The 10,833-nt window shown below is 34.4% G+C and overlaps 1 long non-coding RNA gene across 2 annotated transcripts in view; it reads right to left on the reverse strand.

Annotated features, from left to right (window-relative positions):
* The window catches only part of LOC105479517 (uncharacterized), a 110,853-nt gene extending 105,104 nt beyond the window's left edge, over nucleotides 1-5,749 (reverse strand). For both annotated transcript variants that reach the window (XR_985950.2, XR_011623639.1), the window contains exon 1: nucleotides 5,532-5,749. This is a non-coding gene — a long non-coding RNA (uncharacterized lncRNA). The remainder of the gene's footprint in view (nucleotides 1-5,531) is intronic.
* Between the last annotated feature and the right edge of the window lie 5,084 nt (nucleotides 5,750-10,833).

Below are 10,833 nucleotides of genomic sequence, written 5' to 3' on the forward strand. Positions count from 1 at the left end.
TCTGTGTTAGCTGCCTTGTAAGTAAAAAGAAGAGTGTAAGAATTAAAATCCACAATGTCAAGGAGGAAAAATGATTTGTAATCCTGATTATATTTATTACTCAATTGAACAGATCCCAGAAAATATGCAATTTGAGACTACTTGTCATGTTAGAAAAAAAAAACTATTTTAATGCAATATTAGTTGAATTATTTATTACATGCAGACAAATGTACTGTTATTGAAACAGACACAATTCCATTCTTTTCCTGATCCTACAGAATGTCAGAGAATTTTTAGACTAGTAAGTTTTTTATATAAAAGACCATTAATGTGATAAATATATTTCCATATCTATGAAATTAGGAAATTACCATCAATATTATCAATAATTCCAAACAGTAATATTGACAGTTGAATCAATTGCACCGACAATGTTCTGATCCAGAAGTATCTGTTACATTTATTAGCATTTGTCTTCAGATTTCTTTAGAAAAAGTTTCTCATAAAATCTTAGCAATAAAACCCCTAAAATAATGCTGTAAACTTCTCAGTGCACCATATGCCACACATTATTATTCAATTACTAGGAATGTTAATCTGATTCATCTTGTTATGTCAATCTATGCCATTGGTGTCTGACAGGTTTTCCATCATATTTTCACTATTTTTATTTCCTTTCAGTTGCTTAGTATTTTGTGAGAGGTATTCTATGATAACTCATCAAACTTATATACACCAGCATTAACATCCATTGTTGAATCTTATCTGAAATAACCCTATGTATGATAATTGACCAGGTGAGGAAGTAAAGGGGAAGGAAGATGAGAAGTGAAGAGATGACTTGAGAAGAGCAGAGGGCCATTAAAAAGAAGATGGGCTATTATAGGAAGGTGGGGAGGAAAATAAAAACAGGAAATGAAGGGAAGATGGAAAGTCAAAGCTACAAATGTTGTTTTTAAAGAAAATCATCATGATAGCAAAATACCTCTCTTGCATTTATATGACTGATAAGTCAAAGCCAGTCCCTCTGCTTCCAAATAGAAAATTATATACATAAGTGAAATTAAAATGTTTTAAAAAATGGTGTTTAAATGAGAATGACCAAAGAGGCTGACTAGAGGCATCTCGTAATTGACTTCTCCACAAATAAACATCAAAAGAATGAGTAGATAATCACACTTAAAGTATATCATCTAAGAGAGAACTCTGAAATTCAACATAGATGTGACAGGAAACACTTAATCAAAGACAGAAAGTAAAGCGAGGCAGTCTGCTCAGCTGGGATAGGCTGGGAGTCCAGAGAGGCTCCTAGTACAGGAATAGGGTAAGTGAGAGAGCTCCAGCAGTCCACTTCCCCCCATGAACCCCAGCAATCCTAGCCATGGGAGAGCCCCTAGACCCTCAGGGACCCTAAGACTAACATAGGGAGCTGGTTAGAGACCTAGTGAAGGCATTGCTTCAGAGAGGAAGCTGACATTGGGTCCCACATCCCATTCCCCAGGTTCTGCCAAGCTACAACCAGGCCCCATATTGACAGCCCAGCCCCAACCAAAATGCATATTTCCCAGGGACCAACAGCCTTTGTATTTCCACATCCCTAGAGCACCACTGATATTCATCTGTTACAGTCATCATTGTGGCCAAACAGTGAGCAAACAGTCCCTAGCTGCTTGCATATGCATACTATCACTGAAAACAACCCCACTCTTCCTAGTATCGGGAAGCATTCCTAGTAGCAGAGCCCTAGCTACCCCAACTTGAGATCTTTGCCAAGGGCCTGGGGATCACTTTGCCCTTCCCCTGGTTCCTGAAGTCGGAGGGATTTTGAAAAATACCTTCAAGCTTCAACAATAGATTAGATCAAGTAGAAGAAAAAATTTCAGAAATTTAAGGCAGATCTTTTGAAATAACCTAGTCAGACAAAAGCAAAGAAGAATAAGAAGGAATGAATAAAGCCTAGATGACATGTAGGACCTGATAAAGAAACCAAATATCCAAAATTTTGATGTTACAGATGGTAAAGAGATGACCAAAAGGATAGAAAACTTGTCTGATGAAATAATAGCTGAAAATTTCCCAAGTGTAGCAAGAGACTTAGACATTCAGATAAAAAAGGCTAAAGTATCCTCAAAAGATACAATTCAAAAAGGTCTTATGCACAAATATAATACTCAAACTGACTTATTATCTGTTTTTGTCTAAAGACAAAAAGATAAATCTAAAAACCACAAGAGAAAATTGTCTAGTCACTTATAAGTGAATCCACATTGGACTAACACTAGATTTCTCAGCAAAAATCTTACAAGTAAGAAGACAATGGGATGATGTAGTCAAATTGCTGCAAAGAAAAGAAACTGGCAACCAAGAATGCTACACCCAGCAAAGTTATTCTTCATAAATGAAGGAGAAATAAGGTATTTTGCAGACAAACAAAAGATGAGGGAATTCACTACCATTAGAGCAGTCCTACAAGAACTGCTTAAGGTAGTCCTATGCCTAGAAGCAAAAGGGCAATATCTATTAGGTTGGTGCAAAAATAATTGTGGTTTATGCCTTTACGGGTAATGGCAAAAACTGTAATTACTTTTGCGCCAACCTAATACCATCATGAAAACATATAAAAGTATAATACCCACTGGTAGAGCAAACGCACAAAGAAGGAAGAGAAAGGATTCAAACTCAAATGTTATTGCTACAGAAAACCACCAAATAGCAGTAATAAACAATAAGAGAGAAAGAAAAAAAGAGGATATTCACAACAATGATAAATCAATTAATAAAATGAGAGAAACAAGTGCTCACATGTAAACAATAACCTTGAATATAAATGAATTAAACTTTCCACTTAAAAGATATAGACTGGCCAAATAGATTTTTTTGAAAAAAAAAAAAAGAACCGTATGACCCAACTATATGCTGCCTACAAGAAACTCATCCTACCTGTAAAGACATACATAGACTGAAAGTAAAGGTACGGAAAAAGATATTCCATTCAAATGGAAACCAAAAGTGAGTGGGAGTGCCTTTGCTTATATCAGATAAAACAGATTTTAAGTCAGAAACAGTAAAAAGAGAAAAAGAAAGTCACTATATAATGATAAAGTGATCAATACAGCAAGAGAATATAACAATTCACAACATATGCACCCCACTGGAGCACACAAATATGCAAAGTAAATATTATTAAATCTAAAGAAAGAGATAAACTTCAATACAATAATAGTTGGGGACTTCAACACCCTACTCTCAACATTAGACAGATCATCTAGACAGAAATAACAAAGAAACATTAAATTTAAACAGTATATCAGACTAAATGAACCTAACAGATATTTATAGACCACTTCATGCAACAGGTACAGCGTATACATTTTTCTCATCAGCATATGGAGCATTCTCCAGGCCAGACCCTATGTAATGACATGAAACAAGTACCAACAAATTTTTTAAAATCCAAATCATATCAAGTATCTTCTCAAATGACCATGGAATAAAACTAGAAATCAACAAGACAAACCTGGGAAAGTGTATAAATACATGAAAATTAAACAACATGCATCTGAATGATTACTGGGTCAATGAAGAAATTAAAAAGAAAATTTAAAAAATTATTGAAACAAAAATCAAAACACAACATTAAGAAAACCTATGGGATACAGCAAAAGTAAGGGAATTCTAACAGAGAAGTTTATCACATAAATGCTTGCATCAAAAAAGTTGAAAGATTTCAACAATCTAATAATATACCTCAGGAACTTCGAAAGCAAACTCGATCCAAACAGAAAATTAGTAGAAGTAAAGAAAAATATAAATTAAAAATTAAAGGAGAACAAAACAGAGACTGAAAAATCACTGCAAAAGATAAAAAAAATGAAAAAATTTCTCTTTTATTAAACAAAATTGATAAACTGCTAGCTAGAAGAACCAAGAAAAAAGAAAGAATACCAAAATAAAATCAGAAATGAAATGAAAAAGAAGGCAGTACAACTGATACCACAGGAATACAAAGATCATCAGAGACTATAAAGAATATACAGTGACAAACTGGAAAATAAAGGAAATAGATAAATTCCTGGACACATACAACCTACCAAAATTGAATCAGGAAGAAATAGAAAACCTGAACAGACCAATAATGAGTAATATATTTGAATAATGAATAAAATATCTTGCCCCACTAAAAAAATCCGGGACCATTTAGCTTCACTGCCAATTCAACCAAGCTTTTAAGCAAAAACTAAACTAGTTCTCTTCAAACTATTCTGAAAAATTGGACAGGGGAGAATTCTCCCTAACCATGCCACAATGCCATCATTACTCTGATACTCAATCTATACAAGAATGCACCCAAAAAAGAAAACTACAGATCACTATCCCTGATAAACGTATTAGAAATAATAAAACAGCCATGTTAGAAAACAGTATATTGATTTCTCAAAATACTAAAAATAGAACTGCTATACGATCTAGTAATCTCACTACTCGTTATTTATCCAATGCAAAATAAATTAGTAGATCAAAGAGATGCCTGCACTCATATGTTTATTGTGGCACTATTAACAATAGTAGAGATTTGTAATCACCGTAAGTGGCCATCAGTGGATGTATAAAGAAAATGTGGTCTATATATATACATGAAATACTACATTGGGCTATAAAAAAGAATGAAGTAATGTCATTTGCAGCAATATGAATAGAACTGGAGGTTGTTATGTTAAGTGAAATAAGCCAGGCACAAAAAGAAAAAAAAAATAATCTGTTCTTATATGTGGGAGCTAAAAAATTGATCTCATAGTGGTAGAGAGTGGAATGGTAAATATCAGAGGCTGGCAAGGGTGAGGGTGTGGAGTAGTGATCAATAGAGGCAGGTTAATGGGTACAAACATACAGTTAGGTAGAAGGAATAAATTCTAGTATTTGATAGCAGAATAGGGTGACCATAGTTAACAACAATGCCTATTTCAAAGTAGCTACAAGAGAAGATTTGAACTGTTTCCAACACACAGAAATAATAAATTCTCAAGATGATGGACACCCCTGACTTGGTCATTATACATTCTATGCATGTAAGAAAATAAGATGTGCACTCAATAAATATGTACAAATGTTATGTATCAATAAATTTATTTAAATGCTTTAAGCAATGATATTCAGACACATGTTTAGTTAAGTGGAGCAAGAATCAAGATGTCAATCTTTTGTTTATACTTCAGATTAGGCATTTATTTTTTGAAATATTGTCTAAACAATTGCTGCAAGGTTTTAGAGATTTAAAAAACAGCATAATTTGTATATTTATTATGAAAAAAATCTAGTCATACTTTATAGAGATACAGGAATGTGAAAATATTGAGGGGCTGTTTAGGAGCAGTTCAGCACGTTATATGTGCTGATTCCTCCATATGAGTCCCCCATTCATGCAGAAAAGTAAGGCATTATTAGTGTTTGTGTCATGCATTTTATGCACCAGGGGCAATGTAGTACGTGGCTGATGGCCCAATGGGTAATGCCACAAGAAAGAGTGACAGTGAAGAAATACTCACACTTACCCTTCCACAGCAACATATCCAACCTCCAGTCACAGCCACTGCCACCGTGACGCTTTGTTGAACTTCTGGAGCATGAGTTTTCATATCTATTATTTTAGTTCTTTGTGGACAGAAACCTTGTCTTATTCATCTTTACAGGCCTTGTACATAGCACGATGGCTAGCCTATAGTAGAAATTCAATACATAAGTTTTGAAGGAACGAAAAGCTGACTAAAATGTTGCAGTGCCATTCTTAGTTAATACTGAGATCAAGCAGTAACTGTACAGTGCCCCATGTATTTTTAGTTACAGCAGGCAGGAGTGGTTCTTGGCAATAATCACACTAACAACTGCTAGAGTGCTATTGCTACCTTTCAACTTTAAGAAATATTGTCTGCCTACTCAACAGCTTCTGCTTGGCTAGTTGTTTAGGATTTGAATTTCTTTTGATGGCCTGTGATCAGGTTCTCTCAACAGAAGTTGATAGAGGCACCTTCCATGTCAGAAGCACCTTTTCCAGATAAAGGTTAGAACCCGAAGAGGAATTAAAGAAAATCCCTTTGGGGACTCAGGAATGATTTTTTTCTCCTGAATGTTTTGTAAGGCAAAATCATAGAGACCATAGAGTGGTTAAGGGTGTAACATCAAACAATCTGAGTTGAATACCAACTCTGCCAAATCCTAAATAAGCCCTAATTGAGTTCTGGCAACCCTATTGCCTTAAGACAATTTACTTAATTTTGTTGTGTCAGTCAAGGTCCCAACAGTCAACAATTGTCATATATTAAAGGTCTGATTGAAGAGAACTCAAGGTTGTGCAGAGTTAAGGAAATAACAAGGGGTAATAAAGAGTCAGAACTAGCAACAGCAGGAAGCCATTTTCACCCTGAAAGAAAAGAAGAAGGAAAGGTGTTATCACATCGTAGAGACAGCTGGAGACATAGAAGTGAGACCACTGATTTGAACTATGTCACAACGGAAGGCAGTCCCTAGCAAAACCATAGCAGAGTGAATAAATATCCCTATCTCTTCTCCGACAGTCCATCACCAATCAGTTCTTACTACCATCTGAATCCGACCATAAGACAGAGAACCATGAGCCCAGGAAAAGAAGTCCCTAGAGGTTAGCCTCTCAATGTGAGCAACAAGGCAGAAAAGTGCAGAGAATAGATCTGGAGGGAAATAGAGAATAAAAATATTCCCTAATCTTCAGTTTTCCTTTCTATAAATTGTGGATTATAATCATATCTTTCTTATACAGTTGCTGTGAAGGTTGAATGAAATAATGGATTCAAAGCTTTGAGCATGCAGTTTAGCACATTTTTATTACTTGTGAAGGTTTAATGTATCCTCTGAAAGTTTCCTAAAGCTCTGAACAGAGGGATCCTAACTTGTGAAAACAATTATTTTCTTTTCTTTCTTTTTTGTTTTTTTTTTGTTTTGTTTTGTTTGTTTTTTTGTTTGTTTTCTGAGACGGAGTCTCGCTCTGTCACCCAGGCTGGAGTGCAGTGGCATGATCTCGGCTCATACAATTCTTTTCTACTTAATCTTCTATTTCAAAACAGAATAGAATTTAAGAATGTCTCTTCTATTTTCAGGATATTCCTACACACATAGTTTATACAGTTGCAATCCTTACTGGCTTGAGATTTGTATTCAGAATGATCCAGGCTCCAATCTGGCCTCCAGTTTCTTTACTATTTTGTGTGTCTGGACAATTGTGTGTTTTATATAAGCCACAGTTTTCTCAACTAGAAAAAAATAAGGCAATAATAACCCTTCCTCACAGATGTGTGTCAAAAACAAAACAAGGTCTACCTAACATGATAAGCATTCAAAAGTTAGCAATGTTATGCTTTGATGTTACTATGCAATACATTAATATTTCAGTGTATATTTGAAGCTATTGGGTCAATATCCTAATAACAGAGAATGAGACTATAAGTAATGTACAATCTACCAAAAGAATCTAAGAAATGCAGTAGATCCCAAGAATCTTCAAATATATTTTTGTATTCTGCATTACCAAGTGGTAAAGATGATAATAGGTTGAATCCGAATGTTCTCAATAACATGTCTTCTTGTTCAACCTGACTTTATTTTCCTCTGACCACTGAGCTATGTGGAGTCATTTAGGCAATCACACAATTTTCCTTGCTCTGCCTGGTCAAGAGACACTTCAGGGAAAATGTTTGGGAGAAAATAGAATCACTCTACCTTTTCTTAGAGGGAACCAGCAAATGTCACTGAATGAGAAGTGTTCTTGACGCAGAAGAATGCACCAGTGATGAGCATATTTACCATTGTTGATGACTTCATCAAGTCCACACCACCATCAGCATTCAGTGGAAACCAAGACCTGCAGGAAACCATTCTACTTGTAAAAGGTCAAACATTGGTAGCCCTAAGCTGTTGAAACGAAGCAGAGAAAACAATTTTAAAGCCATTTACTACCCTGTTCTTTGACAGCTTTTGTCCCGGCTTCCAGTAAGACAGATTTGCTTTTATAGTCACAATCCTTTAAGTAAATATGATGCTTCTGGGTACAAAATGCATTTGATTGCTTTCTTTGAGTCATAAGGCTTTTATCTTCTTTCTAAAATCATAAAGCCTACGAGGCATTGCATTTTTCCAGGAGTACTGACTGATGTCCATCTTATACATTTAGGTAATCAGATAAAGGTATAGATGATGATACAGTAAGTTTGGTAATGCAGGAAGAAATTCATAATACATTAAATCATTTTTACAATGGAAGTAATGTGCCTTTTGTATGGTAGAAAAATTGTTGTTATTGTTTGATTGTAACATGTTGCATTTCTAATACACTTCCCAGCCTCATTGTGTATTAACAGGAATATATTTGGAGGTTCTTCAGCATTATTAACAGAAAAAAAAAACAAAATATATAAATCATTAAACTTGCTGGCATATTTCTAGAACACTGTGGCAAAATAAGAGGAGTAATAATTATAAAGCAGACAGAAGCTGGTACAAAATCAGGTGTAGTTTTTGTTATAAATTGATGGTTGAAATGCATTCTATGTGTACTTTTATTAAAAGAAAGTCACAGAGAAAATAAATATTTTAGAAAAATGTCACAGTTCAACTTTAAAATTAGTTCTACTTAAATGAATTTTATAACATTTATTTAATGATCTTCTTTAGAAATGTAAACAATTCATAGAGTCACTATTTTTTAAAAGGTATAATTCCTACTCTCATTTTACAGTTAGAAATTTAAATGATTATGTGATTATGTGACTTTCCTGAGGTTACATACTAGTTAGAAAAAATACTTGCTCTCAAATAATGTGAAACAAGAAGAGAAAAGGAAAGAGAATGATGTGCTCTAAAACTTCTGCTCTAGGCCTGTTTATGTTTTTATGCTACAGTGAATATACTGTAGGGCTTTCTGAAATCCATTCCCTGCTGTGAGGCATTTTAGGTCAACAATTATGTATGTTTCAAAATAGCCACCTTTTTTTCAACATTTATTTTTAGACCTATTAGGTAATAAGCTGTGGTAAGCTATGGGATAGAATTCTCTCCTTCATGGAATTTAAAGTCTTACAAGTAATTTACAAAAGTAGTCAATGCTACTGAAAGAGTAGTAAAGGATGTTCTTACAGCATGTAGACTTAGGTAAGAAAGTCCTCACTAAATAAGTTATATTAAACTAGAAATTAAAGGATAAATACAGATTAACAGAAAAAGTGAGTAACTTGTTACTGATGAGAATAGAGGCAGGAGCGAATAAGGAGAAAAGCATTTCAGGTAAGGGAACAGCTTATTCAAAGACTCAGAAAGAGAAAGATACAAGCTAGAGTGCACTCAAGGCATCAAAGTAAGTCCAAGTTCAGTGAGGTGGAAGTATAGAATTTATGATAGAGAAAAGAGGCTCAATAATATAAAATAGACCAACTTACGTTAAGATTTACTGAGTTAACACAAAGGGTCTTATTGTCAAGTAAACTCATAGACATAAGCAATCTTACCCAGCACCAAGCTTTACTCATAACATTAGGGATGTAAATAATCTCAAGTCTTAGGCAAAACAGACAGAAGTTTAGTACTATCAATACAACTCCACAGGTCCTTCTTGCCACATTAAAAAGGTTTTCTTTGGCTATAATTAAAAGTGAACTATCTAAATAATACATTTGGTCACCATTTACACAAAAATAAGTTACTTTGGTCATTTTTCCATTGTATATTCCAGTTGCTACATAATTAATTAAACATAGGTAAGAAAAAGAAAGGAATTAACAGTCACACGTATTTGAGCAACAAGGTAGATGGAACATCAAACTGAGATAAGGAAACACATAAAGTAGTAGACTTGGCCTTGAAAAATCAGTTCACTTTTGGGAAACATGAAAAGGAAGGATGCCTGTGGGCAGTGGGATAAATGGGTTAGCAATGCAGGAGAAAACCCTGGGCTGGAGAGTTGAATGGCACTGGCATAAAAATGTTCATTAAAGCCATGAGAATGAATGAGTTTATCTAAGGAGAACAATTAGGAAGTGGACCAGAAGAAAACCTAGCCAAAATTTAGAGTACAAAATGAATAAACCAAACCAAAACAAAACAAAACAAAAAGAACAAAAAAAAGCAAGCATAGTGTGGAATCTGGGAAGCCAAGGGCTGATTTTTAGATAAATAAAGAGAATGTTTGTGTCAAAAGCTTCTGAGTTTCCAAGCAAGTGAAAACTCTTCATTGGATTTAATCATGTGATGGGACATGGAATAAAGCCCAAATACCGAGAAGAGACAGATAGATAAATGACACGCAAAATGTCTAGTTATCAAGTTAAAAGCAAGATACAGCTATAAACAGAAGGAAATATAGGTTCATGGAAAAATTGTAATAGTATAAGAGAGTGAATATCTTTGAATACTGGTAGAAGAGAAATAGCAGAGAGAAATTTAAGGTAGAAAGCTTAACTCCTTCTCTAAACTGCGTTGATTTTAAGACTGGTATCTCTGTATTCCCCAGAACCAATAGAGAGCAGTTAATAATTATTTTATTAACTCAAGGAAAAAATAACTTATTTTTGAAAATAAATAATTTTTTACAATTAACAGAAGATAGACGGGGTCCAGAATAATTATTATGTCCAAGGTACAAATTTCACACAGAACTTTAATATCACTGTCCGGTATACACTTGTAGCACTTTTTCCTTTTTTAAAAAATCTGCTGAATCTAGTGAACATGTGTGTGCTTCAGGCATAAAATGATCCATTCATTTTGGCTTAATCAAAAGAGTTAGAAAATAATATTCACAGGCCGGGCGCGGTGGCTCAAGCCTGTAATCCC

The sequence above is a fragment of the Macaca nemestrina genome, chromosome 5 (genome assembly GCF_043159975.1).
Source record: "Macaca nemestrina isolate mMacNem1 chromosome 5, mMacNem.hap1, whole genome shotgun sequence".
Classification (NCBI taxonomy): Eukaryota; Metazoa; Chordata; class Mammalia; order Primates; family Cercopithecidae; genus Macaca; species Macaca nemestrina.